The sequence below is a fragment of the Coffea arabica genome, chromosome 11e (assembly GCF_036785885.1).
Source record: "Coffea arabica cultivar ET-39 chromosome 11e, Coffea Arabica ET-39 HiFi, whole genome shotgun sequence".
In the NCBI taxonomy this organism is placed as follows: Eukaryota; Viridiplantae; Streptophyta; class Magnoliopsida; order Gentianales; family Rubiaceae; genus Coffea; species Coffea arabica.
Window position 1 is genome coordinate 34,780,156 of NC_092331.1, and position 27,604 is coordinate 34,807,759.

General features: G+C 42.7%; 50 non-coding genes and 2 pseudogenes across 50 annotated transcripts; all 52 read left to right on the forward strand.

Moving 5' to 3' along the window:
* The first annotated feature begins 107 nt into the window (after positions 1-107).
* Positions 108-226, forward strand: LOC140023224 (5S ribosomal RNA). The gene has a single exon (XR_011827195.1). It is a non-coding gene; the product is annotated as a 5S ribosomal RNA (ribosomal RNA).
* A 415-nt stretch (positions 227-641) lies between these two features.
* LOC140025116 (5S ribosomal RNA) lies at positions 642-760 on the forward strand (annotated as a pseudogene).
* Positions 761-1,177: 417 nt separating this feature from the next.
* On the forward strand, positions 1,178-1,296 carry LOC140025067 (5S ribosomal RNA). Its single transcript, XR_011829044.1, has one exon. It is a non-coding gene; the product is annotated as a 5S ribosomal RNA (ribosomal RNA).
* Positions 1,297-1,712: 416 nt separating this feature from the next.
* Positions 1,713-1,831, forward strand: LOC140021864 (5S ribosomal RNA). Its single transcript, XR_011825846.1, has one exon. It is a non-coding gene; the product is annotated as a 5S ribosomal RNA (ribosomal RNA).
* Positions 1,832-2,247: 416 nt separating this feature from the next.
* On the forward strand, positions 2,248-2,366 carry LOC140023225 (5S ribosomal RNA). The gene has a single exon (XR_011827196.1). It is a non-coding gene; the product is annotated as a 5S ribosomal RNA (ribosomal RNA).
* Positions 2,367-2,782: 416 nt separating this feature from the next.
* Positions 2,783-2,901, forward strand: LOC140025117 (5S ribosomal RNA; annotated as a pseudogene).
* A 417-nt stretch (positions 2,902-3,318) lies between these two features.
* On the forward strand, positions 3,319-3,437 carry LOC140025068 (5S ribosomal RNA). Its single transcript, XR_011829045.1, has one exon. It is a non-coding gene; the product is annotated as a 5S ribosomal RNA (ribosomal RNA).
* A 416-nt stretch (positions 3,438-3,853) lies between these two features.
* On the forward strand, positions 3,854-3,972 carry LOC140023226 (5S ribosomal RNA). The gene has a single exon (XR_011827197.1). It is a non-coding gene; the product is annotated as a 5S ribosomal RNA (ribosomal RNA).
* Positions 3,973-4,388: 416 nt separating this feature from the next.
* LOC140024350 (5S ribosomal RNA) lies at positions 4,389-4,507 on the forward strand. The gene has a single exon (XR_011828323.1). It is a non-coding gene; the product is annotated as a 5S ribosomal RNA (ribosomal RNA).
* Positions 4,508-4,923: 416 nt separating this feature from the next.
* On the forward strand, positions 4,924-5,042 carry LOC140024637 (5S ribosomal RNA). Its single transcript, XR_011828612.1, has one exon. It is a non-coding gene; the product is annotated as a 5S ribosomal RNA (ribosomal RNA).
* A 413-nt stretch (positions 5,043-5,455) lies between these two features.
* Positions 5,456-5,574, forward strand: LOC140024596 (5S ribosomal RNA). Its single transcript, XR_011828572.1, has one exon. It is a non-coding gene; the product is annotated as a 5S ribosomal RNA (ribosomal RNA).
* Positions 5,575-5,990: 416 nt separating this feature from the next.
* Positions 5,991-6,109, forward strand: LOC140024639 (5S ribosomal RNA). The gene has a single exon (XR_011828614.1). It is a non-coding gene; the product is annotated as a 5S ribosomal RNA (ribosomal RNA).
* A 417-nt stretch (positions 6,110-6,526) lies between these two features.
* Positions 6,527-6,645, forward strand: LOC140024592 (5S ribosomal RNA). Its single transcript, XR_011828568.1, has one exon. It is a non-coding gene; the product is annotated as a 5S ribosomal RNA (ribosomal RNA).
* Positions 6,646-7,061: 416 nt separating this feature from the next.
* On the forward strand, positions 7,062-7,180 carry LOC140024658 (5S ribosomal RNA). Its single transcript, XR_011828634.1, has one exon. It is a non-coding gene; the product is annotated as a 5S ribosomal RNA (ribosomal RNA).
* Positions 7,181-7,595: 415 nt separating this feature from the next.
* On the forward strand, positions 7,596-7,714 carry LOC140025052 (5S ribosomal RNA). The gene has a single exon (XR_011829029.1). It is a non-coding gene; the product is annotated as a 5S ribosomal RNA (ribosomal RNA).
* Positions 7,715-8,129: 415 nt separating this feature from the next.
* LOC140024640 (5S ribosomal RNA) lies at positions 8,130-8,248 on the forward strand. Its single transcript, XR_011828615.1, has one exon. It is a non-coding gene; the product is annotated as a 5S ribosomal RNA (ribosomal RNA).
* Positions 8,249-8,661: 413 nt separating this feature from the next.
* LOC140024597 (5S ribosomal RNA) lies at positions 8,662-8,780 on the forward strand. The gene has a single exon (XR_011828573.1). It is a non-coding gene; the product is annotated as a 5S ribosomal RNA (ribosomal RNA).
* Positions 8,781-9,196: 416 nt separating this feature from the next.
* On the forward strand, positions 9,197-9,315 carry LOC140024641 (5S ribosomal RNA). The gene has a single exon (XR_011828617.1). It is a non-coding gene; the product is annotated as a 5S ribosomal RNA (ribosomal RNA).
* A 417-nt stretch (positions 9,316-9,732) lies between these two features.
* Positions 9,733-9,851, forward strand: LOC140024594 (5S ribosomal RNA). The gene has a single exon (XR_011828570.1). It is a non-coding gene; the product is annotated as a 5S ribosomal RNA (ribosomal RNA).
* A 416-nt stretch (positions 9,852-10,267) lies between these two features.
* On the forward strand, positions 10,268-10,386 carry LOC140023228 (5S ribosomal RNA). Its single transcript, XR_011827199.1, has one exon. It is a non-coding gene; the product is annotated as a 5S ribosomal RNA (ribosomal RNA).
* A 416-nt stretch (positions 10,387-10,802) lies between these two features.
* Positions 10,803-10,921, forward strand: LOC140023229 (5S ribosomal RNA). Its single transcript, XR_011827200.1, has one exon. It is a non-coding gene; the product is annotated as a 5S ribosomal RNA (ribosomal RNA).
* Positions 10,922-11,337: 416 nt separating this feature from the next.
* LOC140032648 (5S ribosomal RNA) lies at positions 11,338-11,456 on the forward strand. The gene has a single exon (XR_011836573.1). It is a non-coding gene; the product is annotated as a 5S ribosomal RNA (ribosomal RNA).
* Positions 11,457-11,871: 415 nt separating this feature from the next.
* LOC140032649 (5S ribosomal RNA) lies at positions 11,872-11,990 on the forward strand. Its single transcript, XR_011836574.1, has one exon. It is a non-coding gene; the product is annotated as a 5S ribosomal RNA (ribosomal RNA).
* A 416-nt stretch (positions 11,991-12,406) lies between these two features.
* Positions 12,407-12,525, forward strand: LOC140023230 (5S ribosomal RNA). The gene has a single exon (XR_011827201.1). It is a non-coding gene; the product is annotated as a 5S ribosomal RNA (ribosomal RNA).
* Positions 12,526-12,941: 416 nt separating this feature from the next.
* LOC140024351 (5S ribosomal RNA) lies at positions 12,942-13,060 on the forward strand. Its single transcript, XR_011828324.1, has one exon. It is a non-coding gene; the product is annotated as a 5S ribosomal RNA (ribosomal RNA).
* A 416-nt stretch (positions 13,061-13,476) lies between these two features.
* On the forward strand, positions 13,477-13,595 carry LOC140024642 (5S ribosomal RNA). Its single transcript, XR_011828618.1, has one exon. It is a non-coding gene; the product is annotated as a 5S ribosomal RNA (ribosomal RNA).
* Positions 13,596-14,008: 413 nt separating this feature from the next.
* Positions 14,009-14,127, forward strand: LOC140024598 (5S ribosomal RNA). Its single transcript, XR_011828574.1, has one exon. It is a non-coding gene; the product is annotated as a 5S ribosomal RNA (ribosomal RNA).
* A 416-nt stretch (positions 14,128-14,543) lies between these two features.
* On the forward strand, positions 14,544-14,662 carry LOC140024643 (5S ribosomal RNA). Its single transcript, XR_011828619.1, has one exon. It is a non-coding gene; the product is annotated as a 5S ribosomal RNA (ribosomal RNA).
* Positions 14,663-15,079: 417 nt separating this feature from the next.
* Positions 15,080-15,198, forward strand: LOC140024595 (5S ribosomal RNA). Its single transcript, XR_011828571.1, has one exon. It is a non-coding gene; the product is annotated as a 5S ribosomal RNA (ribosomal RNA).
* Positions 15,199-15,614: 416 nt separating this feature from the next.
* Positions 15,615-15,733, forward strand: LOC140023231 (5S ribosomal RNA). The gene has a single exon (XR_011827202.1). It is a non-coding gene; the product is annotated as a 5S ribosomal RNA (ribosomal RNA).
* A 416-nt stretch (positions 15,734-16,149) lies between these two features.
* LOC140023232 (5S ribosomal RNA) lies at positions 16,150-16,268 on the forward strand. The gene has a single exon (XR_011827203.1). It is a non-coding gene; the product is annotated as a 5S ribosomal RNA (ribosomal RNA).
* Positions 16,269-16,684: 416 nt separating this feature from the next.
* LOC140024352 (5S ribosomal RNA) lies at positions 16,685-16,803 on the forward strand. The gene has a single exon (XR_011828325.1). It is a non-coding gene; the product is annotated as a 5S ribosomal RNA (ribosomal RNA).
* Positions 16,804-17,219: 416 nt separating this feature from the next.
* LOC140023233 (5S ribosomal RNA) lies at positions 17,220-17,338 on the forward strand. Its single transcript, XR_011827204.1, has one exon. It is a non-coding gene; the product is annotated as a 5S ribosomal RNA (ribosomal RNA).
* Positions 17,339-17,751: 413 nt separating this feature from the next.
* On the forward strand, positions 17,752-17,870 carry LOC140023595 (5S ribosomal RNA). The gene has a single exon (XR_011827564.1). It is a non-coding gene; the product is annotated as a 5S ribosomal RNA (ribosomal RNA).
* Positions 17,871-18,283: 413 nt separating this feature from the next.
* Positions 18,284-18,402, forward strand: LOC140024390 (5S ribosomal RNA). The gene has a single exon (XR_011828363.1). It is a non-coding gene; the product is annotated as a 5S ribosomal RNA (ribosomal RNA).
* A 416-nt stretch (positions 18,403-18,818) lies between these two features.
* On the forward strand, positions 18,819-18,937 carry LOC140024644 (5S ribosomal RNA). The gene has a single exon (XR_011828620.1). It is a non-coding gene; the product is annotated as a 5S ribosomal RNA (ribosomal RNA).
* Positions 18,938-19,353: 416 nt separating this feature from the next.
* LOC140023234 (5S ribosomal RNA) lies at positions 19,354-19,472 on the forward strand. Its single transcript, XR_011827205.1, has one exon. It is a non-coding gene; the product is annotated as a 5S ribosomal RNA (ribosomal RNA).
* A 416-nt stretch (positions 19,473-19,888) lies between these two features.
* On the forward strand, positions 19,889-20,007 carry LOC140024353 (5S ribosomal RNA). The gene has a single exon (XR_011828326.1). It is a non-coding gene; the product is annotated as a 5S ribosomal RNA (ribosomal RNA).
* Positions 20,008-20,423: 416 nt separating this feature from the next.
* Positions 20,424-20,542, forward strand: LOC140023235 (5S ribosomal RNA). The gene has a single exon (XR_011827206.1). It is a non-coding gene; the product is annotated as a 5S ribosomal RNA (ribosomal RNA).
* Positions 20,543-20,958: 416 nt separating this feature from the next.
* Positions 20,959-21,077, forward strand: LOC140023236 (5S ribosomal RNA). Its single transcript, XR_011827207.1, has one exon. It is a non-coding gene; the product is annotated as a 5S ribosomal RNA (ribosomal RNA).
* Positions 21,078-21,493: 416 nt separating this feature from the next.
* Positions 21,494-21,612, forward strand: LOC140024354 (5S ribosomal RNA). Its single transcript, XR_011828327.1, has one exon. It is a non-coding gene; the product is annotated as a 5S ribosomal RNA (ribosomal RNA).
* A 416-nt stretch (positions 21,613-22,028) lies between these two features.
* Positions 22,029-22,147, forward strand: LOC140023237 (5S ribosomal RNA). Its single transcript, XR_011827208.1, has one exon. It is a non-coding gene; the product is annotated as a 5S ribosomal RNA (ribosomal RNA).
* Positions 22,148-22,560: 413 nt separating this feature from the next.
* On the forward strand, positions 22,561-22,679 carry LOC140023596 (5S ribosomal RNA). Its single transcript, XR_011827565.1, has one exon. It is a non-coding gene; the product is annotated as a 5S ribosomal RNA (ribosomal RNA).
* Positions 22,680-23,095: 416 nt separating this feature from the next.
* LOC140024645 (5S ribosomal RNA) lies at positions 23,096-23,214 on the forward strand. The gene has a single exon (XR_011828621.1). It is a non-coding gene; the product is annotated as a 5S ribosomal RNA (ribosomal RNA).
* Positions 23,215-23,630: 416 nt separating this feature from the next.
* On the forward strand, positions 23,631-23,749 carry LOC140025075 (5S ribosomal RNA). The gene has a single exon (XR_011829052.1). It is a non-coding gene; the product is annotated as a 5S ribosomal RNA (ribosomal RNA).
* A 413-nt stretch (positions 23,750-24,162) lies between these two features.
* Positions 24,163-24,281, forward strand: LOC140023597 (5S ribosomal RNA). Its single transcript, XR_011827566.1, has one exon. It is a non-coding gene; the product is annotated as a 5S ribosomal RNA (ribosomal RNA).
* Positions 24,282-24,697: 416 nt separating this feature from the next.
* On the forward strand, positions 24,698-24,816 carry LOC140024646 (5S ribosomal RNA). Its single transcript, XR_011828622.1, has one exon. It is a non-coding gene; the product is annotated as a 5S ribosomal RNA (ribosomal RNA).
* Positions 24,817-25,232: 416 nt separating this feature from the next.
* Positions 25,233-25,351, forward strand: LOC140025095 (5S ribosomal RNA). The gene has a single exon (XR_011829073.1). It is a non-coding gene; the product is annotated as a 5S ribosomal RNA (ribosomal RNA).
* Positions 25,352-25,767: 416 nt separating this feature from the next.
* Positions 25,768-25,886, forward strand: LOC140023239 (5S ribosomal RNA). The gene has a single exon (XR_011827210.1). It is a non-coding gene; the product is annotated as a 5S ribosomal RNA (ribosomal RNA).
* A 416-nt stretch (positions 25,887-26,302) lies between these two features.
* Positions 26,303-26,421, forward strand: LOC140024761 (5S ribosomal RNA). The gene has a single exon (XR_011828737.1). It is a non-coding gene; the product is annotated as a 5S ribosomal RNA (ribosomal RNA).
* A 416-nt stretch (positions 26,422-26,837) lies between these two features.
* LOC140024411 (5S ribosomal RNA) lies at positions 26,838-26,956 on the forward strand. The gene has a single exon (XR_011828384.1). It is a non-coding gene; the product is annotated as a 5S ribosomal RNA (ribosomal RNA).
* Positions 26,957-27,369: 413 nt separating this feature from the next.
* LOC140023800 (5S ribosomal RNA) lies at positions 27,370-27,488 on the forward strand. The gene has a single exon (XR_011827766.1). It is a non-coding gene; the product is annotated as a 5S ribosomal RNA (ribosomal RNA).
* Positions 27,489-27,604: the final 116 nt, after the last annotated feature.

Consider the following 27,604-nt stretch of genomic DNA (forward strand, 5'->3'; position numbering starts at 1 on the left):
AATAGGAAAACACTTGAATTGACGCTTAAAATTAATTTCGGTCTAGAAAAGCTACACTGCTTCGCAGGACGGGGTAGTTTAAAAGAATAAAGCGAAAGGAATATGGCGGGTGCGATCATACCAGCACTAATGCACCGGATCCCATCAGAACTTCGAAATTAAGCGTGTTTGGGCGAGAGTAGTACTTGGATTGGTGACCCCCTGGGAAGTCCTCGTGTTGCACCCCTCTCTTTTTTGTTTCGAAATCCAAATTTTCTATTCGTTCTTTATCCTGTAGTAATTTAGCTCCGTCGGAACGATTGCTTAATATTTTGCTTCTTGTCGAAGCGTGAAGGAGGATCTGAAGGCGCGAGACAAATCAGGAACGGTACGGCTCGATCAAAGCCCGGATCGTCGCTCAAATTTGTCGGCGCAAATATATCAGCGCAAGCGTGAAGGATTGATTTCATGATAATTTAGAGTTGCGGGATGATGGAAAAAAACAGGGGGCAAATCAATAAAAAAAAAAATATGAAAGCAAATAAATAAAAGGATAATAGGAAAATGCTTGAATTGACGCTTAAAACGAATTTCGGTCTAGAAAAGCCACACTGCTTCGCAGGACGGGGTAGTTTAAAAGAATAAAGCGAAAGGAATATGGCGGGTGCGATCATACCAGCACTAATGCACCGGATCCCATCAGAACTTCGAAATTAAGCGTGTTTGGGCGAGAGTAGCACTTGGATTGGTGACCCCCTGGGAAGTCCTCGTGTTCCACCCCTCTCTTTTTTGTTTCGAAATCCAAATTTCCTATTCGTTCTTTATCCTGTAGTAATTTAGCTCCGTCGGAACGATTGCTTAATATTTTGCTTCTTGTCGAAGCGTGAAGGAGGATCTGAAGGCGCGAGACAAATTAGGAACGGTACGGCTCGATCAAAGCCCGGATCGTCGCTCAAATTTGTCGGCGCAAATGTATCAGCGCAAGCGTGAAGGATTGATTTCATGATAATTTAGAGTTGCGGGATGATGGAAAAAAACAGGGGGCAAATCAATAACAAAAAAAAAATATGAAAGCAAATAAATAAAAGGATAATAGGAAAATGCTTGAATTGACGCTTAAAATGAATTTCGGTCTAGAAAAGCCACACTGCTTCGCAGGACGGGGTAGTTTAAAAGAATAAAGCGAAAGGAATATGGCGGGTGCTTTCATACCAGCACTAATGCACCGGATCCCATCAGAACTTCGAAATTAAGCGTGTTTGGGCGAGAGTAGTACTTGGATTGGTGACCCCCTGGGGAGTCCTCGTGTTGCACCCCTCTCTTTTTTGTTTCGAAATCCAAATTTCCTATTCGTTCTTTATCCTGTAGTAATTCAGCTCCGTCGGAACGATTGCTTAATATTTTGCTTCTTGTCGAAGCGTGAAGGAGGATCTGAAGGCGCGAGACAAATCAGGAACGGTACGGCTCGATCAAAGCCCGGATCGTCGCTCAAATTTGTCGGCGCAAATGTATCAGCGCAAGCGTGAAGGATTGATTTCATGATAATTTAGAGTTGCGGGATGATTGAAAAAAACAGGGGGCAAATCCATAACAAAAAAAAATATGAAAGCAAATAAATAAAAGGATAAGAGGAAAATGCTTCAATTGACGCTTAAAATGAATTCCGGTCTAGAAAAGCCACACTGCTTCGCAGGACAGGGTAGTTTAAAAGAATAAAGCGAAAGGAACGTTGTGGGTGCGATCATACCAGCACTAATGCACCGTATCCCATCAGAACTCCGAAGTTAAGCGTGCTTGGGCGTAAGCAGTATTAGGATGGGTGACCCCCTGGGAAGTCCTCGTGTTGCACCCCTCTCTTTTTTGTTTCGAAATCCAAATTTCCTATTCGTTCTTTATCCTGTAGTAATTTAGCTCCGTCGGAACGATTGCTTAATATTTTGCTTCTTGTCGAAGCGTGAAGGAGGATCTGAAGGCGCGAGACAAATCAGGAACGGTACGGCTCGATCAAATCCCGGATCGTCGCTCAAATTTGTCGGCGCAAATGTATCAGCGCAAGCGTGAAGGATTGATTTCATGATAATTTAGAGTTGCAGGATGATGGAAAAAAACAGGGGGCAAATCAATAACAAAAAAAAAAATGAAAGCAAATAAATAAAAGGATAATAGGAAAACACTTGAATTGACGCTTAAAATTAATTTCGGTCTAGAAAAGCTACACTGCTTCGCAGGACGGGGTAGTTTAAAAGAATAAAGCGAAAGGAATATGGCGGGTGCGATCATACCAGCACTAATGCACCGGATCCCATCAGAACTTCGAAATTAAGCGTGTTTGGGCGAGAGTAGTACTTGGATTGGTGACCCCCTGGGAAGTCCTCGTGTTGCACCCCTCTCTTTTTTGTTTCGAAATCCAAATTTTCTATTCGTTCTTTATCCTGTAGTAATTTAGCTCCGTCGGAACGATTGCTTAATATTTTGCTTCTTGTCGAAGCGTGAAGGAGGATCTGAAGGCGCGAGACAAATCAGGAACGGTACGGCTCGATCAAAGCCCGGATCGTCGCTCAAATTTGTCGGCGCAAATATATCAGCGCAAGCGTGAAGGATTGATTTCATGATAATTTAGAGTTGCGGGATGATGGAAAAAAACAGGGGGCAAATCAATAAAAAAAAAAAATATGAAAGCAAATAAATAAAAGGATAATAGGAAAATGCTTGAATTGACGCTTAAAATGAATTTCGGTCTAGAAAAGCCACACTGCTTCGCAGGACGGGGTAGTTTAAAAGAATAAAGCGAAAGGAATATGGCGGGTGCGATCATACCAGCACTAATGCACCGGATCCCATCAGAACTTCGAAATTAAGCGTGTTTGGGCGAGAGTAGCACTTGGATTGGTGACCCCCTGGGAAGTCCTCGTGTTCCACCCCTCTCTTTTTTGTTTCGAAATCCAAATTTCCTATTCGTTCTTTATCCTGTAGTAATTTAGCTCCGTCGGAACGATTGCTTAATATTTTGCTTCTTGTCGAAGCGTGAAGGAGGATCTGAAGGCGCGAGACAAATTAGGAACGGTACGGCTCGATCAAAGCCCGGATCGTCGCTCAAATTTGTCGGCGCAAATGTATCAGCGCAAGCGTGAAGGATTGATTTCATGATAATTTAGAGTTGCGGGATGATGGAAAAAAACAGGGGGCAAATCAATAACAAAAAAAAAATATGAAAGCAAATAAATAAAAGGATAATAGGAAAATGCTTGAATTGACGCTTAAAATGAATTTCGGTCTAGAAAAGCCACACTGCTTCGCAGGACGGGGTAGTTTAAAAGAATAAAGCGAAAGGAATATGGCGGGTGCTTTCATACCAGCACTAATGCACCGGATCCCATCAGAACTTCGAAATTAAGCGTGTTTGGGCGAGAGTAGTACTTGGATTGGTGACCCCCTGGGGAGTCCTCGTGTTGCACCCCTCTCTTTTTTGTTTCGAAATCCATATTTCCTATTCGTTCTTTATCCTGTAGTAATTCAGCTCCGTCGGAACGATTGCTTAATATTTTGCTTCTTGTCGAAGCGTGAAGGAGGATCTGAAGGCGCGAGACAAATCAGGAACGGTACGGCTCGATCAAAGCCCGGATCGTCGCTCAAATTTGTCGGCGCAAATGTATCAGCGCAAGCGTGAAGGATTGATTTCATGATAATTTAGAGTTGCGGGATGATGGAAAAAAACAGGGGGCAAATCAATAACAAAAAAAAATATGAAAGCAAATAAATAAAAGGATAATAGGAAAATGCTTGAATTGACGCTTAAAATGAATTTCGGTCTAGAAAAGCTACACTGCTTCGCAGGACGGGGTAGTTTAAAAGAATAAAGCGAAAGGAATATGGCGGGTGCGATCATACCAGCACTAATGCACCGGATCCCATCAGAACTTCGAAATTAAGCGTGTTTGGGCGAGAGTAGTACTTGGATTGGTGACCCCCTGGGAAGTCCTCGTGTTGCACCCCTCTCTTTTTTGTTTCGAAATCTAAATTTCCTATTCGTTCTTTATCCTGTAGTAATTTAGCTCCGTCGGAACGATTGCTTAATATTTTGCTTCTTGTCGAAGCGTGAAGGAGGATCGGAAGGCGCGAGACAAATCAGGAACGGTACGGCTCGATCAAAGCCCGGATCGTCGCTCAAATTTGTCGGCGCAAATGTATCAGCGCAAGCGTGAAGGATTGATTTCATGATAATTTAGAGTTGCGGGATGATTGAAAAAAACAGGGGGCAAATCCATAACAAAAAAAAATATGAAAGCAAATAAATAAAAGGATAATAGGAAAATGCTTGAATTGACGCTTAAAATGAATTCCGGTCTAGAAAAGCCACACTGCTTCGCAGGACGGGGTAGTTTAAAAGAATAAAGCGAAAGGAATATGGCGGGTGCGATCATACCAGCACTAATGCACCGGATCCCATCAGAACTTCGAAATTAAGCGTTTTTGGGCGAGAGTAGTACTTGGATTGGTGACCCCCTGGGAAGTCCTCGTGTTGCACCCCTCTCTTTTTTGTTTCGAAATCCAAATTTCCTATTCGTTCTTTATCCTGTAGTAATTTAGCTCCGTCGGAACGATTGCTTAATATTTTGCTTCTTGTCGAAGCGTGAAGGAGGATCTGAAGGCGCGAGACAAATCAGGAACGGTACGGCTCGATCAAAGCCCGGATCGTCGCTCAAATTTGTCGGCGCAAATGTATCAGCGCAAGCGTGAAGGATTGATTTCATGATAATTTAGAGTTGCGGGATGATGGAAAAAAACAGGGGGCAAATCAATATCAAAAAAAAATATGAAAGCAAATAAATAAAAGGATAATAGGAAAATGCTTGAATTGACGCTTAAAATGAATTTCGGTCTAGAAAAGCCACACTGCTTCGCAGGACGGGGTAGTTTAAAAGAATAAAGCGAAAGGAATATGGCGGGTGCGATCATACCAGCACTAATGCACCGGATCCCATCAGAACTTCGAAATTAAGCGTGTTTGGGCGAGAGTAGCACTTGGATTGGTGACCCCCTGGGAAGTCCTCGTGTTGCACCCCTCTCTTTTTTGTTTCGAAATCCAAATTTCCTATTCGTTCTTTATCCTGTAGTAATTTAGCTCCGTCGGAACGATTGCTTAATATTTTGCTTCTTGTCGAAGCGTGAAGGAGGATCTGAAGGCGCGAGACAAATCAGGAACGGTACGGCTCGATCAAAGCCCGGATCGTCGCTCAAATTTGTCGGCGCAAATGTATCACCGCAAGCGTGAAGGATTGATTTCATGATAATTTAGAGTTGCGGGATGATGGAAAAAAACAGGGTGCAAATCAATAACAAAAAAATATAAAGTAAATAAATAAAAGGATAAGAGGAAAATGCTTCAATTGACGCTTAAAATGAATTTCGGTCTAGAAAAGCCACACTGCTTCGCTGGACGGGGTAGTTTAAAAGAATAAAGCGAAAGGAACGTTGTGGGTGCGATCATACCAGCACTAATGCACCGTTTCCCATCAGAACTCCGAAGTTAAGCGTGCTTGGACGTAAGCAGTATTAGGATGGGTGACCCCCTGGGAAGTCCTCGTGTTGCACCCCTCTCTTTTTTGTTTCGAAATCCAAATTTCCTATTCATTCTTTATCCTGTAGTAATTTAGCTCCGTCGGAACGATTGCTTAATATTTTGCTTCTTGTCGAAGCGTGAAGGAGGATCTGAAGGCGCGAGACAAATCAGGAACGGTACGGCTCGATCAAAGCCCGGATCGTCGCTCAAATTTGTCGGCGCAAATGTATCAGCGCAAGCGTGAAGGATTGATTTCATGATAATTTAGAGTTGCGGGATGATGGAAAAAAACAGGGGGCAAATCAATATCAAAAAAAAATATGAAAGCAAATAAATAAAAGGATAATAGGAAAATGCTTGAATTGACGCTTAAAATGAATTTCGGTCTAGAAAAGCCACACTGCTTCGCAGGACGGGGTAGTTTAAAAGAATAAAGCGAAAGGAATATGGCGGGTGCGATCATACCAGCACTAATGCACCGGATCCCATCAGAACTTCGAAATTAAGCGTGTTTGGGCGAGAGTAGCACTTGGATTGGTGACCCCCTGGGAAGTCCTCGTGTTGCACCCCTCTCTTTTTTGTTTCGAAATCCAAATTTCCTATTCGTTCTTTATCCTGTAGTAATTTAGCTCCGTCGGAACGATTGCTTAATATTTTGCTTCTTGTCGAAGCGTGAAGGAGGATCTGAAGGCGCGAGACAAATTAGGAACGGTACGGCTCGATCAAAGCCCGGATCGTCGCTCAAATTTGTCGGCGCAAATGTATCAGCGCAAGCGTGAAGGATTGATTTCATGATAATTTAGAGTTGCGGGATGATGGAAAAAAACAGGGGGCAAATCAATAACAAAAAAAAAATATGAAAGCAAATAAATAAAAGGATAATAGGAAAATGCTTGAATTGACGCTTAAAATGAATTTCGGTCTAGAAAAGCCACACTGCTTCGCAGGACGGGGTAGTTTAAAAGAATAAAGCGAAAGGAATATGGCGGGTGCTTTCATACCAGCACTAATGCACCGGATCCCATCAGAACTTCGAAATTAAGCGTGTTTGGGCGAGAGTAGTACTTGGATTGGTGACCCCCTGGGAAGTCCTCGTGTTGCACCCCTCTCTTTTTTGTTTCGAAATCCAAATTTCCTGTTCGTTCTTTATCCTGTAGTAATTCAGATCCGTCGGAACGATTGCTTAATATTTTGCTTCTTGTCGAAGCGTGAAGGAGGATCTGAAGGCGCGAGACAAATCAGGAACGGTACGGCTCGATCAAAGCCCGGATCGTCGCTCAAATTTGTCGGCGCAAATGTATCAGCGCAAGCGTGAAGGATTGATTTCATGATAATTTAGAGTTGCGGGATGATGGAAAAAAACAGGGGGCAAATCAATAACAAAAAAAAATATGAAAGCAAATAAATAAAAGGATAACAGGAAAATGCTTGAATTGACGCTTAAAATGAATTTCGGTCTAGAAAAGCTACACTGCTTCGCAGGACGGGGTAGTTTAAAAGAATAAAGCGAAAGGAATATGGCGGGTGCGATCATACCAGCACTAATGCGCCGGATCCCATCAGAACTTCGAAATTAAGCGTTTTTGGGCGAGAGTAGTACTTGGATTGGTGACCCCCTGGGAAGTCCTCGTGTTGCACCCCTCTTTTTTTGTTTCGAAATCCAAATTTCCTATTCGTTCTTTATCCTGTAGTAATTTAGCTCCGTCGGAACGATTGCTTAATATTTTGCTTCTTGTCGAAGCGTGAAGGAGGATCTGAAGGCGCGAGACAAATCAGGAACGGTACGGCTCGATCAAAGCCCGGATCGTCGCTCAAATTTGTCGGCGCAAATGTATCAGCGCAAGCGTGAAGGATTGATTTCATGATAATTTAGAGTTGCGGGATGATGGAAAAAAACAGGGGGCAAATCAATATCAAAAAAAAATATGAAAGCAAATAAATAAAAGGATAATAGGAAAATGCTTGAATTGACGCTTAAAATGAATTTCGGTCTAGAAAAGCCACACTGCTTCGCAGGACGGGGTAGTTTAAAAGAATAAAGCGAAAGGAATATGGCGGGTGCGATCATACCAGCACTAATGCGCCGGATCCCATCAGAACTTCGAAATTAAGCATTTTTGGGCGAGAGTAGTACTTGGATTGGTGACCCCCTGGGAAGTCCTCGTGTTGCACCCCTCTTTTTTTGTTTCGAAATCCAAATTTCCTATTCGTTCTTTATCCTGTAGTAATTTAGCTCCGTCGGAACGATTGCTTAATATTTTGCTTCTTGTCGAAGCGTGAAGGAGGATCTGAAGGCGCGAGACAAATCAGGAACGGTACGGCTCGATCAAAGCCCGGATCGTCGCTCAAATTTGTCGGCGCAAATGTATCAGCGCAAGCGTGAAGGATTGATTTCATGATAATTTAGAGTTGCGGGATGATGGAAAAAAACAGGGGGCAAATCAATATCAAAAAAAAATATGAAAGCAAATAAATAAAAGGATAATAGGAAAATGCTTGAATTGACGCTTAAAATGAATTTCGGTCTAGAAAAGCCACACTGCTTCGCAGGACGGGGTAGTTTAAAAGAATAAAGCGAAAGGAATATGGCGGGTGCGATCATACCAGCACTAATGCACCGGATCCCATCAGAACTTCGAAATTAAGCGTGTTTGGGCGAGAGTAGCACTTGGATTGGTGACCCCCTGGGAAGTCCTCGTGTTGCACCCCTCTCTTTTTTGTTTCGAAATCCAAATTTCCTATTCGTTCTTTATCCTGTAGTAATTTAGCTCCGTCGGAACGATTGCTTAATATTTTGCTTCTTGTCGAAGCGTGAAGGAGGATCTGAAGGCGCGAGACAAATCAGGAACGGTACGGCTCGATCAAAGCCCGGATCGTCGCTCAAATTTGTCGGCGCAAATGTATCACCGCAAGCGTGAAGGATTGATTTCATGATAATTTAGAGTTGCGGGATGATGGAAAAAAACAGGGTGCAAATCAATAACAAAAAAATATAAAGTAAATAAATAAAAGGATAAGAGGAAAATGCTTCAATTGACGCTTAAAATGAATTTCGGTCTAGAAAAGCCACACTGCTTCGCTGGACGGGGTAGTTTAAAAGAATAAAGCGAAAGGAACGTTGTGGGTGCGATCATACCAGCACTAATGCACCGTTTCCCATCAGAACTCCGAAGTTAAGCGTGCTTGGACGTAAGCAGTATTAGGATGGGTGACCCCCTGGGAAGTCCTCGTGTTGCACCCCTCTCTTTTTTGTTTCGAAATCCAAATTTCCTATTCATTCTTTATCCTGTAGTAATTTAGCTCCGTCGGAACGATTGCTTAGTATTTTGCTTCTTGTCGAAGCGTGAAGGAGGATCTGAAGGCGCGAGACAAATCAGGAACGGTACGGCTCGATCAAAGCCCGGATCGTCGCTCAAATTTGTCGGCGCAAATGTATCAGCGCAAGCGTGAAGGATTGATTTCATGATAATTTAGAGTTGCGGGATGATGGAAAAAAACAGGGGGCAAATCAATATCAAAAAAAAATATGAAAGCAAATAAATAAAAGGATAATAGGAAAATGCTTGAATTGACGCTTAAAATGAATTTCGGTCTAGAAAAGCCACACTGCTTCGCAGGACGGGGTAGTTTAAAAGAATAAAGCGAAAGGAATATGGCGGGTGCGATCATACCAGCACTAATGCACCGGATCCCATCAGAACTTCGAAATTAAGCGTGTTTGGGCGAGAGTAGCACTTGGATTGGTGACCCCCTGGGAAGTCCTCGTGTTGCACCCCTCTCTTTTTTGTTTCGAAATCCAAATTTCCTATTCGTTCTTTATCCTGTAGTAATTTAGCTCCGTCGGAACGATTGCTTAATATTTTGCTTCTTGTCGAAGCGTGAAGGAGGATCTGAAGGCGCGAGACAAATTAGGAACGGTACGGCTCGATCAAAGCCCGGATCGTCGCTCAAATTTGTCGGCGCAAATGTATCAGCGCAAGCGTGAAGGATTGATTTCATGATAATTTAGAGTTGCGGGATGATGGAAAAAAACAGGGGGCAAATCAATAACAAAAAAAAAATATGAAAGCAAATAAATAAAAGGATAATAGGAAAATGCTTGAATTGACGCTTAAAATGAATTTCGGTCAAGAAAAGCCACACTGCTTCGCAGGACGGGGTAGTTTAAAAGAATAAAGCGAAAGGAATATGGCGGGTGCTTTCATACCAGCACTAATGCACCGGATCCCATCAGAACTTCGAAATTAAGCGTGTTTGGGCGAGAGTAGTACTTGGATTGGTGACCCCCTGGGAAGTCCTCGTGTTGCACCCCTCTCTTTTTTGTTTCGAAATCCAAATTTCCTGTTCGTTCTTTATCCTGTAGTAATTCAGCTCCGTCGGAACGATTGCTTAATATTTTGCTTCTTGTCGAAGCGTGAAGGAGGATCTGAAGGCGCGAGACAAATCAGGAACGGTACGGCTCGATCAAAGCCCGGATCGTCGCTCAAATTTGTCGGCGCAAATGTATCAGCGCAAGCGTGAAGGATTGATTTCATGATAATTTAGAGTTGCGGGATGATGGAAAAAAACAGGGGGCAAATCAATAACAAAAAAAAATATGAAAGCAAATAAATAAAAGGATAATAGGAAAATGCTTGAATTGACGCTTAAAATGAATTTCGGTCTAGAAAAGCTACACTGCTTCGCAGGACGGGGTAGTTTAAAAGAATAAAGCGAAAGGAATATGGCGGGTGCGATCATACCAGCACTAATGCACCGGATCCCATCAGAACTTCGAAATTAAGCGTGTTTGGGCGAGAGTAGTACTTGGATTGGTGACCCCCTGGGAAGTCCTCGTGTTGCACCCCTCTCTTTTTTGTTTCGAAATCTAAATTTCCTATTCGTTCTTTATCCTGTAGTAATTTAGCTCCGTCGGAACGATTGCTTAATATTTTGCTTCTTGTCGAAGCGTGAAGGAGGATCGGAAGGCGCGAGACAAATCAGGAACGGTACGGCTCGATCAAAGCCCGGATCGTCGCTCAAATTTGTCGGCGCAAATGTATCAGCGCAAGCGTGAAAGATTGATTTCATGATAATTTAGAGTTGCGGGATGATTGAAAAAAACAGGAGGCAAATCCATAACAAAAAAAAATATGAAAGCAAATAAATAAAAGGATAATAGGAAAATGCTTGAATTGACGCTTAAAATGAATTCCGGTCTAGAAAAGCCACACTGCTTCGCAGGACGGGGTAGTTTAAAAGAATAAAGCGAAAGGAATATGGCGGGTGCGATCATACCAGCACTAATGCACCGGATCCCATCAGAACTTCGAAATTAAGCGTGTTTGGGCGAGAGTAGTACTTGGATTGGTGACCCCCTGGGAAGTCCTCGTGTTGCACCCCTCTCTTTTTTGTTTCGAAATCCAAATTTCCTATTCGTTCTTTATCCTGTAGTAATTTAGCTCCGTCGGAACGATTGCTTAATATTTTGCTTCTTGTCGAAGCGTGAAGGAGGATCTGAAGGCGCGAGACAAATCAGGAACGGTACGGCTCGATCAAAGCCCGGATCGTTGCTCAAATTTGTCGGCGCAAATGTATCAGCGCAAGCGTGAAGGATTGATTTCATGATAATTTAGAGTTGCGGGATGATGGAAAAAAACAGGGGGCAAATCAATAACAAAAAAAAATATGAAAGCAAATAAATAAAAGGATAATAGGAAAATGCTTGAATTGACGCTTAAAATGAATTTCGGTCTAGAAAAGCTACACTGCTTCGCAGGACGGGGTAGTTTAAAAGAATAAAGCGAAAGGAATATGGCGGGTGCGATCATACCAGCACTAATGCACCGGATCCCATCAGAACTTCGAAATTAAGCGTGTTTGGGCGAGAGCAGTATTAGGATGGGTGACCCCCTGGGAAGTCCTCGTGTTGCACCCCTCTCTTTTTTGTTTCGAAATCCAAATTTCCTATTCGTTCTTTATCCTGTAGTAATTTAGCTCCGTCGGAACGATTGCTTAATATTTTGCTTCTGTCGAAGCGTGAAGGAGGATCTGAAGGCGCGAGACAAATCAGGAACGGTACGGCTCGATCAAAGCCCGGATAGTCGCTCAAATTTGTCGGCGCAAACGTATCAGCGCAAGCGTGAAGGATTGATTTCATGATAATTTAGAGTTGCGGGATGATGGAATAAAACAGGGGGCAAATCAATAACAAAAAAAAATATGAAAGCAAATAAATAAAAGGATAATAGGAAAATGCTTGAATTGACGCTTAAAATGAATTTCGGTCTAGAAAAGCTACACTGCTTCGCAGGACGGGGTAGTTTAAAAGAATAAAGCGAAAGGAATATGGCGGGTGCGATCATACCAGCACTAATGCACCGGATCCCATCAGAACTTCGAAATTAAGCGTGTTTGGGCGAGAGCAGTATTAGGATGGGTGACCCCCTGGGAAGTCCTCGTGTTGCACCCCTCTCTTTTTTGTTTCGAAATCCAAATTTCCTATTCGTTCTTTATCCTGTAGTAATTTAGCTCCGTCGGAACGATTGCTTAATATTTTGCTTCTTGTCGAAGCGTGAAGGAGGATCTGAAGGCGCGAGACAAATCAGGAACGGTACGGCTCGATCAAAGCCCGGATCGTCGCTCAAATTTGTCGGCGCAAATGTATCAGCGCAAGCGTGAAGGATTGATTTCATGATAATTTAGAGTTGCGGGATGATGGAAAAAAACAGGGGGCAAATCAATATCAAAAAAAAATATGAAAGCAAATAAATAAAAGGATAATAGGAAAATGCTTGAATTGACGCTTAAAATGAATTTCGGTCTAGAAAAGCTACACTGGTTCGCAGGACGGGGTAGTTTAAAAGAATAAAGCGAAAGGAATATGGCGGGTGCGATCATACCAGCACTAATGCACCGGATCCCATCAGAACTTCGAAATTAAGCGTGTTTGGGCGAGAGTAGTACTTGGATTGGTGACCCCCTGGGAAGTCCTCGTGTTGCACCCCTCTCTTTTTTGTTTCGAAATCTAAATTTCCTATTCGTTCTTTATCCTGTAGTAATTTAGCTCCGTCGGAACGATTGCTTAATATTTTGTTTCTTGTCGAAGCGTGAAGGAGGATCGGAAGGCGCGAGACAAATCAGGAACGGTACGGCTCGATCAAAGCCCGGATCGTCGCTCAAATTTGTCGGCGCAAATGTATCAGCGCAAGCGTGAAGGATTGATTTCATGATAATTTAGAGTTGCGGGATGATTGAAAAAAACAGGGGGCAAATCCATAACAAAAAAAAATATGAAAGCAAATAAATAAAAGGATAATAGGAAAATGCTTGAATTGACGCTTAAAATGAATTCCGGTCTAGAAAAGCCACACTGCTTCGCAGGACGGGGTAGTTTAAAAGAATAAAGCGAAAGGAATATGGCGGGTGCGATCATACCAGCACTAATGCACCGGATCCCATCAGAACTTCGAAATTAAGCGTTTTTGGGCGAGAGTAGTACTTGGATTGGTGACCCCCTGGGAAGTCCTCGTGTTGCACCCCTCTCTTTTTTGTTTCGAAATCCAAATTTCCTATTCGTTCTTTATCCTGTAGTAATTTAGCTCCGTCGGAACGATTGCTTAATATTTTGCTTCTTGTCGAAGCGTGAAGGAGGATCTGAAGGCGCGAGACAAATCAGGAACGGTACGGCTCGATCAAAGCCCGGATCGTCGCTCAAATTTGTCGGCGCAAATGTATCAGCGCAAGCGTGAAGGATTGATTTCATGATAATTTAGAGTTGCGGGATGATGGAAAAAAACAGGGGGCAAATCAATATCAAAAAAAAATATGAAAGCAAATAAATAAAAGGATAATAGGAAAATGCTTGAATTGACGCTTAAAATGAATTTCGGTCTAGAAAAGCCACACTGCTTCGCAGGACGGGGTAGTTTAAAAGAATAAAGCGAAAGGAATATGGCGGGTGCGATCATACCAGCACTAATGCACCGGATCCCATCAGAACTTCGAAATTAAGCGTGTTTGGGCGAGAGTAGCACTTGGATTGGTGACCCCCTGGGAAGTCCTCGTGTTGCACCCCTCTCTTTTTTGTTTCGAAATCCAAATTTCCTATTCGTTCTTTATCCTGTAGTAATTTAGCTCCGTCGGAACGATTGCTTAATATTTTGCTTCTTGTCGAAGCGTGAAGGAGGATCTGAAGGCGCGAGACAAATCAGGAACGGTACGGCTCGATCAAAGCCCGGATCGTCGCTCAAATTTGTCGGCGCAAATGTATCACCGCAAGCGTGAAGGATTGATTTCATGATAATTTAGAGTTGCGGGATGATGGAAAAAAACAGGGTGCAAATCAATAACAAAAAAATATAAAGTAAATAAATAAAAGGATAAGAGGAAAATGCTTCAATTGACACTTAAAATGAATTTCGGTCTAGAAAAGCCACACTGCTTCGCTGGACGGGGTAGTTTAAAAGAATAAAGCGAAAGGAACGTTGTGGGTGCGATCATACCAGCACTAATGCACCGTTTCCCATCAGAACTCCGAAGTTAAGCGTGCTTGGACGTAAGCAGTATTAGGATGGGTGACCCCCTGGGAAGTCCTCGTGTTGCACCCCTCTCTTTTTTGTTTCGAAATCCAAATTTCCTATTCATTCTTTATCCTGTAGTAATTTAGCTCCGTCGGAACGATTGCTTAATATTTTGCTTCTTGTCGAAGCGTGAAGGAGGATCTGAAGGCGCGAGACAAATCAGGAACGGTACGGCTCGATCAAAGCCCGGATCGTCGCTCAAATTTGTCGGCGCAAATGTATCAGCGCAAGCGTGAAGGATTGATTTCATGATAATTTAGAGTTGCGGGATGATGGAAAAAAACAGGGGGCAAATCAATATCAAAAAAAAATATGAAAGCAAATAAATAAAAGGATAATAGGAAAATGCTTGAATTGACGCTTAAAATGAATTTCGGTCTAGAAAAGCCACACTGCTTCGCAGGACGGGGTAGTTTAAAAGAATAAAGCGAAAGGAATATGGCGGGTGCGATCATACCAGCACTAATGCACCGGATCCCATCAGAACTTCGAAATTAAGCGTGTTTGGGCGAGAGTAGCACTTGGATTGGTGACCCCCTGGGAAGTCCTCGTGTTGCACCCCTCTCTTTTTTGTTTCGAAATCCAAATTTCCTATTCGTTCTTTATCCTGTAGTAATTTAGCTCCGTCGGAACGATTGCTTAATATTTTGCTTCTTGTCGAAGCGTGAAGGAGGATCTGAAGGCGCGAGACAAATTAGGAACGGTACGGCTCGATCAAAGCCCGGATCGTCGCTCAAATTTGTCGGCGCAAATGTATCAGCGCAAGCGTGAAGGATTGATTTCATGATAATTTAGAGTTGCGGGATGATGGAAAAAAACAGGGGGCAAATCAATAACAAAAAAAAAATATGAAAGCAAATAAATAAAAGGATAATAGGAAAATGCTTGAATTGACGCTTAAAATGAATTTCGGTCTAGAAAAGCCACACTGCTTCGCAGGACGGGGTAGTTTAAAAGAATAAAGCGAAAGGAATATGGCGGGTGCTTTCATACCAGCACTAATGCACCGGATCCCATCAGAACTTCGAAATTAAGCGTGTTTGGGCGAGAGTAGTACTTGGATTGGTGACCCCCTGGGAAGTCCTCGTGTTGCACCCCTCTCTTTTTTGTTTCGAAATCCAAATTTCCTGTTCGTTCTTTATCCTGTAGTAATTCAGCTCCGTCGGAACGATTGCTTAATATTTTGCTTCTTGTCGAAGCGTGAAGGAGGATCTGAAGGCGCGAGACAAATCAGGAACGGTACGGCTCGATCAAAGCCCGGATCGTCGCTCAAATTTGTCGGCGCAAATGTATCAGCGCAAGCGTGAAGGATTGATTTCATGATAATTTAGAGTTGCGGGATGATGGAAAAAAACAGGGGGCAAATCAATAACAAAAAAAAATATGAAAGCAAATAAATAAAAGGATAATAGGAAAATGCTTGAATTGACACTTAAAATGAATTTCGGTCTAGAAAAGCTACACTGCTTCGCAGGACGGGGTAGTTTAAAAGAATAAAGCGAAAGGAATATGGCGGGTGCGATCATACCAGCACTAATGCACCGGATCCCATCAGAACTTCGAAATTAAGCGTGTTTGGGCGAGAGTAGTACTTGGATTGGTGACCCCCTGGGAAGTCCTCGTGTTGCACCCCTCTCTTTTTTGTTTCGAAATCTAAATTTCCTATTCGTTCTTTATCCTGTAGTAATTTAGCTCCGTCGGAACGATTGCTTAATATTTTGCTTCTTGTCGAAGCGTGAAGGAGGATCGGAAGGCGCGAGACAAATCAGGAACGGTACGACTCGATCAAAGCCCGGATCGTCGCTCAAATTTGTCGGCGCAAATGTATCAGCGCAAGCGTGAAGGATTGATTTCATGATAATTTAGAGTTGCGGGATGATGGAAAAAAACAGGGGGCAAATCAATAACAAAAAAAAATATGAAAGCAAATAAATAAAAGGATAATAGGAAAATGCTTGAATTGACGCTTAAAATGAATTTCGGTCTAGAAAAGCTACACTGCTTCGCAGGACGGGGTAGTTTAAAAGAATAAAGCGAAAGGAATATGGCGGGTGCGATCATACCAGCACTAATGCACCGGATCCCATCAGAACTTCGAAATTAAGCGTGTTTGGGCGAGAGTAGTACTTGGATTGGTGACCCCCTGGGAAGTCCTCGTGTTGCACCCCTATCTTTTTTGTTTCGAAATCTAAATTTCCTATTCGTTCTTTATCCTGTAGTAATTTAGCTCCGTCGGAACGATTGCTTAATATTTTGCTTCTTGTCGAAGCGTGAAGGAGGATCGGAAGGCGCGAGACAAATCAGGAACGGTACGGCTCGATCAAAGCCCGGATCGTCGGTCAAATTTGTCGGCGCAAATGTACCAGCGCAAGCGTGAAGGATTGATTTCATGATAATTTAGAGTTGCGGGATGATTGAAAAAAACAGGGGGCAAATCCATAACAAAAAAAAATATGAAAGCAAATAAATAAAAGGATAATAGGAAAATGCTTGAATTGACGCTTAAAATGAATTCCGGTATAGAAAAGCCACACTGCTTCGCAGGACGGGGTAGTTTAAAAGAATAAAGCGAAAGGAATATGGCGGGTGCGATCATACCAGCACTAATGCACCGGATCCCATCAGAACTTCGAAATTAAGCGTTTTTGGGCGAGAGTAGTACTTGGATTGGTGACCCCCTGGGAAGTCCTCGTGTTGCACCCCTCTCTTTTTTGTTTCGAAATCCAAATTTCCTATTCGTTCTTTATCCTGTAGTAATTTAGCTCCGTCGGAACGATTGCTTAATATTTTGCTTCTTGTCGAAGCGTGAAGGAGGATCTGAAGGCGCGAGACAAATCAGGAACGGTACGGCTCGATCAAAGCCCGGATCGTTGCTCAAATTTGTCGGCGCAAATGTATCAGCGCAAGCGTGAAGGATTGATTTCATGATAATTTAGAGTTGCGGGATGATGGAAAAAAACAGGGGGCAAATCAATAACAAAAAAAAATATGAAAGCAAATAAATAAAAGGATAATAGGAAAATGCTTGAATTGACGCTTAAAATGAATTTCGGTCTAGAAAAGCTACACTGCTTCGCAGGACGGGGTAGTTTAAAAGAATAAAGCGAAAGGAATATGGCGGGTGCGATCATACCAGCACTAATGCACCGGATCCCATCAGAACTTCGAAATTAAGCGTGTTTGGGCGAGAGTAGTACTTGGATTGGTGACCCCCTGGGAAGTCCTCGTGTTGCACCCCTCTCTTTTTTGTTTCGAAATCCAAATTTCCTATTCGTTCTTTATCCTGTAGTAATTTAGCTCCGTCGGAACGATTGCTTAATATTTTGCTTCTTGTCGAAGCGTGAAGGAGGATCTGAAGGCGCGAGACAAATCAGGAACGGTACGGCTCGATCAAAGCCCGGATCGTCGCTCAAATTTGTCGGCGCAAATGTATCACCGCAAGTGTGAAGGATTGATTTCATGATAATTTAGAGTTGCGGGATGATGGAAAAAAACAGGGTGCAAATCAATAACAAAAAAATATAAAGTAAATAAATAAAAGGATAAGAGGAAAATGCTTCAATTGACGCTTAAAATGAATTCCGGTCTAGAAAAGCCACACTGCTTCGCTGGACGGGGTAGTTTAAAAGAATAAAGCGAAAGGAACGTTGTGGGTGCGATCATACCAGCACTAATGCACCGTATCCCATCAGAACTCCGAAGTTAAGCGTGCTTGGACGTAAGCAGTATTAGGATGGGTGACCCCCTGGGAAGTCCTCGTGTTGCACCCCTCTCTTTTTTGTTTCGAAATCCAAATTTCCTATTCGTTCTTTATCCTGTAGTAATTTAGCTCCGTCGGAACGATTGCTTAATATTTTGCTTCTTGTCGAAGCGTGAAGGAGGATCTGAAGGCGCGAGACAAATCAGGAACGGTACGGCTCGATCAAAGCCCGGATCGTCGCTCAAATTTGTCGGCGCAAATGTATCACCGCAAGCGTGAAGGATTGATTTCATGATAATTTAGAGTTGCGGGATGATGGAAAAAAACAGGGTGCAAATCAATAACAAAAAAATATAAAGTAAATAAATAAAAGGATAAGAGGAAAATGCTTCAATTGACGCTTAAAATGAATTCCGGTCTAGAAAAGCCACACTGCTTCGCTGGACGGGGTAGTTTAAAAGAAGAAAGCGAAAGGAACGTTGTGGCTGCGATCATACCAGCACTAATGCACCGTATCCCATCAGAACTCCGAAGTTAAGCGTGCTTGGACGTAAGCAGTATTAGGATGGGTGACCCCCTGGGAAGTCCTCGTGTTGCACCCCTCTCTTTTTTGTTTCGAAATCCAAATTTCCTATTCGTTCTTTATCCTGTAGTAATTTAGCTCCGTCGGAACGATTGCTTAATATTTTGCTTCTTGTCGAAGCGTGAAGGAGGATCTGAAGGCGCGAGACAAATCAGGAACGGTACGGCTCGATCAAAGCCCGGATCGTCGCTCAAATTTGTCGGCGCAAATGTATCAGCGCAAGCGTGAAGGATTGATTTCATGATAATTTAGAGTTGCGGGATGATGGAAAAAAACAGGGGGCAAATCAATATCAAAAAAAAATATGAAAGCAAATAAATAAAAGGATAATAGGAAAATGCTTGAATTGACGCTTAAAATGAATTTCGGTCTAGAAAAGCCACACTGCTTCGCAGGACGCGGTAGTTTAAAAGAATAAAGCGAAAGGAATATGGCGGGTGCGATCATACCAGCACTAATGCACCGGATCCCATCAGAACTTCGAAATTAAGCGTGTTTGGGCGAGAGTAGCACTTGGATTGGTGACCCCCTGGGAAGTCCTCGTGTTGCACCCCTCTCTTTTTTGTTTCGAAATCCAAATTTCCTATTCGTTCTTTATCCTGTAGTAATTTAGCTCCGTCGGAACGATTGCTTAATATTTTGCTTCTTGTCGAAGCGTGAAGGAGGATCTGAAGGCGCGAGACAAATTAGGAACGGTACGACTCGATCAAAGCCCGGATCGTCGCTCAAATTTGTCGGCGCAAATGTATCAGCGCAAGCGTGAAGGATTGATTTCATGATAATTTAGAGTTGCGGGATGATGGAAAAAAACAGGGGGCAAATCAATAACAAAAAAAAATATGAAAGCAAATAAATAAAAGGATAATAGGAAAATGCTTGAATTGACGCTTAAAATGAATTTCGGTCTAGAAAAGCTACACTGCTTCGCAGGACGGGGTAGTTTAAAAGAATAAAGCGAAAGGAATATGGCGGGTGCGATCATACCAGCACTAATGCACCGGATCCCATCAGAACTTCGAAATTAAGCGTGTTTGGGCGAGAGTAGTACTTGGATTGGTGACCCCCTGGGAAGTCCTCGTGTTGCACCCCTATCTTTTTTGTTTCGAAATCTAAATTTCCTATTCGTTCTTTATCCTGTAGTAATTTAGCTCCGTCGGAACGATTGCTTAATATTTTGCTTCTTGTCGAAGCGTGAAGGAGGATCGGAAGGCGCGAGACAAATCAGGAACGGTACGGCTCGATCAAAGCCCGGATCGTCGCTCAAATTTGTCGGCGCAAATGTACCAGCGCAAGCGTGAAGGATTGATTTCATGATAATTTAGAGTTGCGGGATGATTGAAAAAAACAGGGGGCAAATCCATAACAAAAAAAAATATGAAAGCAAATAAATAAAAGGATAATAGGAAAATGCTTGAATTGACGCTTAAAATGAATTCCGGTATAGAAAAGCCACACTGCTTCGCAGGACGGGGTAGTTTAAAAGAATAAAGCGAAAGGAATATGGCGGGTGCGATCATACCAGCACTAATGCACCGGATCCCATCAGAACTTCGAAATTAAGCGTTTTTGGGCGAGAGTAGTACTTGGATTGGTGACCCCCTGGGAAGTCCTCGTGTTGCACCCCTCTCTTTTTTGTTTCGAAATCCAAATTTCCTATTCGTTCTTTATCCTGTAGTAATTTAGCTCCGTCGGAACGATTGCTTAATATTTTGCTTCTTGTCGAAGCGTGAAGGAGGATCTGAAGGCGCGAGACAAATCAGGAACGGTACGGCTCGATCAAAGCCCGGATCGTTGCTCAAATTTGTCGGCGCAAATGTATCAGCGCAAGCGTGAAGGATTGATTTCATGATAATTTAGAGTTGCGGGATGATGGAAAAAAACAGGGGGCAAATCAATAACAAAAAAAAATATGAAAGCAAATAAATAAAAGGATAATAGGAAAATGCTTGAATTGACGCTTAAAATGAATTTCGGTCTAGAAAAGCTACACTGCTTCGCAGGACGGGGTAGTTTAAAAGAATAAAGCGAAAGGAATATGGCGGGTGCGATCATACCAGCACTAATGCACCGGATCCCATCAGAACTTCGAAATTAAGCGTGTTTGGGCGAGAGTAGTACTTGGATTGGTGACCCCCTGGGAAGTCCTCGTGTTGCACCCCTCTCTTTTTTGTTTCGAAATCCAAATTTCCTATTCGTTCTTTATCCTGTAGTAATTTAGCTCCGTCGGAACGATTGCTTAATATTTTGCTTCTTGTCGAAGCGTGAAGGAGGATCTGAAGGCGCGAGACAAATTAGGAACGGTACGACTCGATCAAAGCCCGGATCGTCGCTCAAATTTGTCGGCGCAAATGTATCAGCGCAAGCGTGAAGGATTGATTTCATGATAATTTAGAGTTGCGGGATGATGGAAAAAAACAGGGGGCAAATCAATAACAAAAAAAAATATGAAAGCAAATAAATAAAAGGATAATAGGAAAATGCTTGAATTGACGCTTAAAATGAATTTCGGTCTAGAAAAGCTACACTGCTTCGCAGGACGGGGTAGTTTAAAAGAATAAAGCGAAAGGAATATGGCGGGTGCGATCATACCAGCACTAATGCACCGGATCCCATCAGAACTTCGAAATTAAGCGTGTTTGGGCGAGAGTAGTACTTGGATTGGTGACCCCCTGGGAAGTCCTCGTGTTGCACCCCTATCTTTTTTGTTTCGAAATCTAAATTTCCTATTCGTTCTTTATCCTGTAGTAATTTAGCTCCGTCGGAACGATTGCTTAATATTTTGCTTCTTGTCGAAGCGTGAAGGAGGATCGGAAGGCGCGAGACAAATCAGGAACGGTACGGCTCGATCAAAGCCCGGATCGTCGCTCAAATTTGTCGGCGCAAATGTACCAGCGCAAGCGTGAAGGATTGATTTCATGATAATTTAGAGTTGCGGGATGATTGAAAAAAACAGGGGGCAAATCCATAACAAAAAAAAATATGAAAGCAAATAAATAAAAGGATAATAGGAAAATGCTTGAATTGACGCTTAAAATGAATTCCGGTATAGAAAAGCCACACTGCTTCGCAGGACGGGGTAGTTTAAAAGAATAAAGCGAAAGGAATATGGCGGGTGCGATCATACCAGCACTAATGCACCGGATCCCATCAGAACTTCGAAATTAAGCGTTTTTGGGCGAGAGTAGTACTTGGATTGGTGACCCCCTGGGAAGTCCTCGTGTTGCACCCCTCTCTTTTTTGTTTCGAAATCCAAATTTCCTATTCGTTCTTTATCCTGTAGTAATTTAGCTCCGTCGGAACGATTGCTTAATATTTTGCTTCTTGTCGAAGCGTGAAGGAGGATCTGAAGGCGCGAGACAAATCAGGAACGGTACGGCTCGATCAAAGCCCGGATCGTTGCTCAAATTTGTCGGCGCAAATGTATCAGCGCAAGCGTGAAGGATTGATTTCATGATAATTTAGAGTTGCGGGATGATGGAAAAAAACAGGGGGCAAATCAATAACAAAAAAAAATATGAAAGCAAATAAATAAAAGGATAATAGGAAAATGCTTGAATTGACGCTTAAAATGAATTTCGGTCTAGAAAAGCTACACTGCTTCGCAGGACGGGGTAGTTTAAAAGAATAAAGCGAAAGTAATATGGCGGGTGCGATCATACCAGCACTAATGCACCGGATCCCATCAGAACTTCGAAATTAAGCGTGTTTGGGCGAGAGTAGTACTTGGATTGGTGACCCCCTGGGAAGTCCTCGTGTTGCACCCCTCTCTTTTTTGTTTCGAAATCCAAATTTCCTATTCGTTCTTTATCCTGTAGTAATTTAGCTCCGTCGGAACGATTGCTTAATATTTTGCTTCTTGTCGAAGCGTGAAGGAGGATCTGAAGGCGCGAGACAAATCAGGAACGGTACGGCTCGATCAAAGCCCGGATCGTCGCTCAAATTTGTCGGCGCAAATGTATCACCGCAAGTGTGAAGGATTGATTTCATGATAATTTAGAGTTGCGGGATGATGGAAAAAAACAGGGTGCAAATCAATAACAAAAAAATATAAAGTAAATAAATAAAAGGATAAGAGGAAAATGCTTCAATTGACGCTTAAAATGAATTCCGGTCTAGAAAAGCCACACTGCTTCGCTGGACGGGGTAGTTTAAAAGAATAAAGCGAAAGGAACGTTGTGGGTGCGATCATACCAGCACTAATGCACCGTATCCCATCAGAACTCCGAAGTTAAGCGTGCTTGGACGTAAGCAGTATTAGGATGGGTGACCCCCTGGGAAGTCCTCGTGTTGCACCCCTCTCTTTTTTGTTTCGAAATCCAAATTTCCTATTCGTTCTTTATCCTGTAGTAATTTAGCTCCGTCGGAACGATTGCTTAATATTTTGCTTCTTGTCGAAGCGTGAAGGAGGATCTGAAGGCGCGAGACAAATCAGGAACGGTACGGCTCGATCAAAGCCCGGATCGTCGCTCAAATTTGTCGGCGCAAATGTATCACCGCAAGCGTGAAGGATTGATTTCATGATAATTTAGAGTTGCGGGATGATGGAAAAAAACAGGGGGCAAATCAATATCAAAAAAACATATGAAAGAAAATAAATAAAAGGATAATAGGAAAATGCTTGAATTGACGCTTAAAATGAATTTCGGTCTAGAAAAGCCACACTGCTTCGCAGGACGGGGTAGTTTAAAAGAATAAAGCGAAAGGAATATGGCGGGTGCGATCATACCAGCACTAATGCACCGGATCCCATCAGAACTTCGAAATTAAGCGTGTTTGGGCGAGAGTAGCACTTGGATTGGTGACCCCCTGGGAAGTCCTCGTGTTGCACCCCTCTCTTTTTTGTTTCGAAATCCAAATTTCCTATTCGTTCTTTATCCTGTAGTAATTTAGCTCCGTCGGAACGATTGCTTAATATTTTGCTTCTTGTCGAAGCGTGAAGGAGGATCTGAAGGCGCGAGACAAATCAGGAACGGTACGGCTCGATCAAAGCCCGGATCGTCGCTCAAATTTGTCGGCGCAAATGTATCAGCGCAAGCGTGAAGGATTGATTTCATGATAATTTAGAGTTGCGGGATGATGGAAAAAAACAGGGGGCAAATCAATATCAAAAAAAAATATGAAAGAAAATAAATAAAAGGATAATAGGAAAATGCTTGAATTGACGCTTAAAATGAATTTCGGTCTAGAAAAGCCACACTGCTTCGCAGGACGGGGTAGTTTAAAAGAATAAAGCGAAAGGAATATGGCGGGTGCGATCATACCAGCACTAATGCACCGGATCCCATCAGAACTTCGAAATTAAGCGTGTTTGGGCGAGAGTATCACTTGGATTGGTGACCCCCTGGGAAGTCCTCGTGTTGCACCCCTCTCTTTTTTGTTTCGAAATCCAAATTTCCTATTCGTTCTTTATCCTGTAGTAATTTAGCTCCGTCGGAACGATTGCTTAATATTTTGCTTCTTGTCGAAGCGTGAAGGAGGATCTGAAGGCGCGAGACAAATCAGGAACGGTACGGCTCGATCAAAGCCCGGATCGTCGCTCAAATTTGTCGGCGCAAATGTATCACCGCAAGCGTGAAGGATTGATTTCATGATAATTTAGAGTTGCGGGATGATGGAAAAAAACAGGGTGCAAATCAATAACAAAAAAATATAAAGTAAATAAATAAAAGGATAAGAGGAAAATGCTTCAATTGACGCTTAAAATGAATTCCGGTCTAGAGAAGCCACACTGCTTCGCTGGACGGGATAGTTTAAAAGAATAAAGCGAAAGGAACGTTGTGGGTGCGATCATACCAGCACTAATGCACCGTATCCCATCAGAACTCCGAAGTTAAGCGTGCTTGGACGTAAGCAGTATTAGGATGGGTGACCCCCTGGGAAGTCCTCGTGTTGCACCCCTCTCTTTTTTGTTTCGAAATCCAAATTTCCTATTCGTTCTTTATCCTGTAGTAATTTAGCTCCGTCGGAACGATTGCTTAATATTTTGCTTCTTGTCGAAGCGTGAAGGAGGATCTGAAGGCGCGAGACAAATCAGGAACGGTACGGCTCGATCAAAGCCCGGATCGTCGCTCAAATTTGTCGGCGCAAATGTATCAGCGCAAGCGTGAAGGATTGATTTCATGATAATTTAGAGTTGCGGGATGATGGAAAAAAACAGGGGGCAAATCAATATCAAAAAAAAATATGAAAGCAAATAAATAAAAGGATAATAGGAAAATGCTTGAATTGACGCTTAAAATGAATTTCGGTCTAGAAAAGCCACACTGCTTCGCAGGACGCGGTAGTTTAAAAGAATAAAGCGAAAGGAATATGGCGGGTGCGATCATACCAGCACTAATGCACCGGATCCCATCAGAACTTCGAAATTAAGCGTGTTTGGGCGAGAGTAGCACTTGGATTGGTGACCCCCTGGGAAGTCCTCGTGTTGCACCCCTCTCTTTTTTGTTTCGAAATCTAAATTTCCTATTCGTTCTTTATCCTGTAGTAATTTAGCTCCGTCGGAACGATTGCTTAATATTTTGCTTCTTGTCGAAGCGTGAAGGAGGATCTGAAGGCGCGAGACAAATTAGGAACGGTACGACTCGATCAAAGCCCGGATCGTCGCTCAAATTTGTCGGCGCAAATGTATCAGCGCAAGCGTGAAGGATTTATTTCATGATAATTTAGAGTTGCGGGATGATGGAAAAAAACAGGGGGCAAATCAATAACAAAAAAAAATATGAAAGCAAATAAATAAAAGGATAATAGGAAAATGCTTGAATTGACGCTTAAAATGAATTTCGGTCTAGAAAAGCCACACTGCTTCGCAGGACGGGGTAGTTTAAAAGAATAAAGCGAAAGGAATATGGCGGGTGCTTTCATACCAGCACTAATGCACCGGATCCCATCAGAACTTCGAAATTAAGCGTGTTTGGGCGAGAGTAGTACTTGGATTGGTGACCCCCTGGGAAGTCCTCATGTTGCACCCCTCTCTTTTTTGTTTCGAAATCCAAATTTCCTATTCGTTCTTTATCCTGTAGTAATTCAGCTCCGTCGGAACGTTTGCTTAATATTTTGCTTCTTGTCGAAGCGTGAAGGAGGATCTGAAGGCGCGAGACAAATCAGGAACGGTACGGCTCGATCAAAGCCCGGATCGTCGCTCAAATTTGTCGGCGCAAATGTATCAGCGCAAGCGTGAAGGATTGATTTCATGATAATTTAGAGTTGCGGGATGATGGAAAAAAACAGGGGGCAAATCAATAACAAAAAAAAATATGAAAGCAAATAAATAAAAGGATAATAGGAAAATGCTTGAATTGACGCTTAAAATGAATTTCGGTCTAGAAAAGCTACACTGCTTCGCAGGACGGGGTAGTTTAAAAGAATAAAGCGAAAGGAATATGGCGGGTGCGATCATACCAGCACTAATGCACCGGATCCCATCAGAACTTCGAAATTAAGCGTGTTTGGGCGAGAGTAGTACTTGGATTGGTGACCCCCTGGGAAGTCCTCGTGTTGCACCCCTCTCTTTTTTGTTTCGAAATCTAAATTTCCTATTCGTTCTTTATCCTGTAGTAATTTAGCTCCGTCGGAACGATTGCTTAATATTTTGCTTCTTGTCGAAGCGTGAAGGAGGATCGGAAGGCGAGAGACAAATCAGGAACGGTACGGCTCGATCAAAGCCCGGATCGTCGCTCAAATTTGTCGGCGCAAATGTATCAGCGCAAGCGTGAAGGATTGATTTCATGATAATTTAGAGTTGCGGGATGATGGAAAAAAACAGGGGGCAAATCCATAACAAAAAAAAATATGAAAGCAAATAAATAAAAGGATAATAGGAAAATGCTTGAATTGACGCTTAAAATGAATTCCGGTCTAGAAAAGCCACACTGCTTCGCAGGACGGGGTAGTTTAAAAGAATAAAGCGAAAGGAATATGGCGGGTGCGATCATACCAGCACTAATGCACCGGATCCCATCAGAACTTCGAAATTAAGCGTTTTTGGGCGAGAGTAGTACTTGGATTGGTGACCCCCTGGGAAGTCCTCGTGTTGCACCTCTCTCTTTTTTGTTTCGAAATCCAAATTTCCTATTCGTTCTTTATCCTGTAGTAATTTAGCTCCGTCGGAACGATTGCTTAATATTTTGCTTCTTGTCGAAGCGTGAAGGAGGATCTGAAGGCGCGAGACAAATCAGGAACGGTACGGCTCGATCAGAGCCCGGATCGTTGCTCAAATTTGTCGGCGCAAATGTATCAGCGCAAGCGTGAAGGATTGATTTCATGATAATTTAGAGTTGCGGGATGATGGAAAAAAACAGGGGGCAAATCAATAACAAAAAAAAATATGAAAGCAAATAAATAAAAGGATAATAGGAAAATGCTTGAATTGACGCTTAAAATGAATTACGGTCTAGAAAAGCTACACTGCTTCGCAGGATGGGGTAGTTTAAAAGAATAAAGCGAAAGGAATATGGCGGGTGCGATCATACCAGCACTAATGCACCGGATCCCATCAGAACTTCGAAATTCAGCGTGTTTGGGCGAGAGTAGTACTTGGATTGGTGACCCCCTGGGAAGTCCTCGTGTTGCACCCCTCTCTTTTTTGTTTCGAAATCCAAATTTCCTATTCGTTCTTTATCCTGTAGTAATTTAGCTCCGTCGGAACGATTGCTTAATATTTTGCTTCTTGTCGAAGCGTGAAGGAGGATCTGAAGGCGCGAGACAAATCAGCAACGGTACGGCTCGATCAAAGCCCGGATCGTCGCTCAAATTTGTCGGCGCAAATGTATCACCGCAAGTGTGAAGGATTGATTTCATGATAATTTAGAGTTGCGGGATGATGGAAAAAAACAGGGTGCAAATCAATAACAAAAAAATATAAAGTAAATAAATAAAAGGATAAGAGGAAAATGCTTCAATTGACGCTTAAAATGAATTCCGGTCTAGAAAAGCCACACTGCTTCGCTGGACGGGGTAGTTTAAAAGAATAAAGCGAAAGGAACGTTGTGGGTGCGATCATACCAGCACTAATGCATCGTATCCCATCAGAACTCCGAAGTTAAGCGTGCTTGGGCGTAAGCAGTATTAGGATGGGTGACCCCCTGGGAAGTCCTCGTGTTGCACCCCTCTCTTTTTTGTTTCGAAATCCAAATTTCCTATTCGTTCTTTATCCTGTAGTAATTTAGCTCCGTCGGAACGATTGCTTAATATTTTGCTTCTTGTCGAAGCGTGAAGGAGGATCT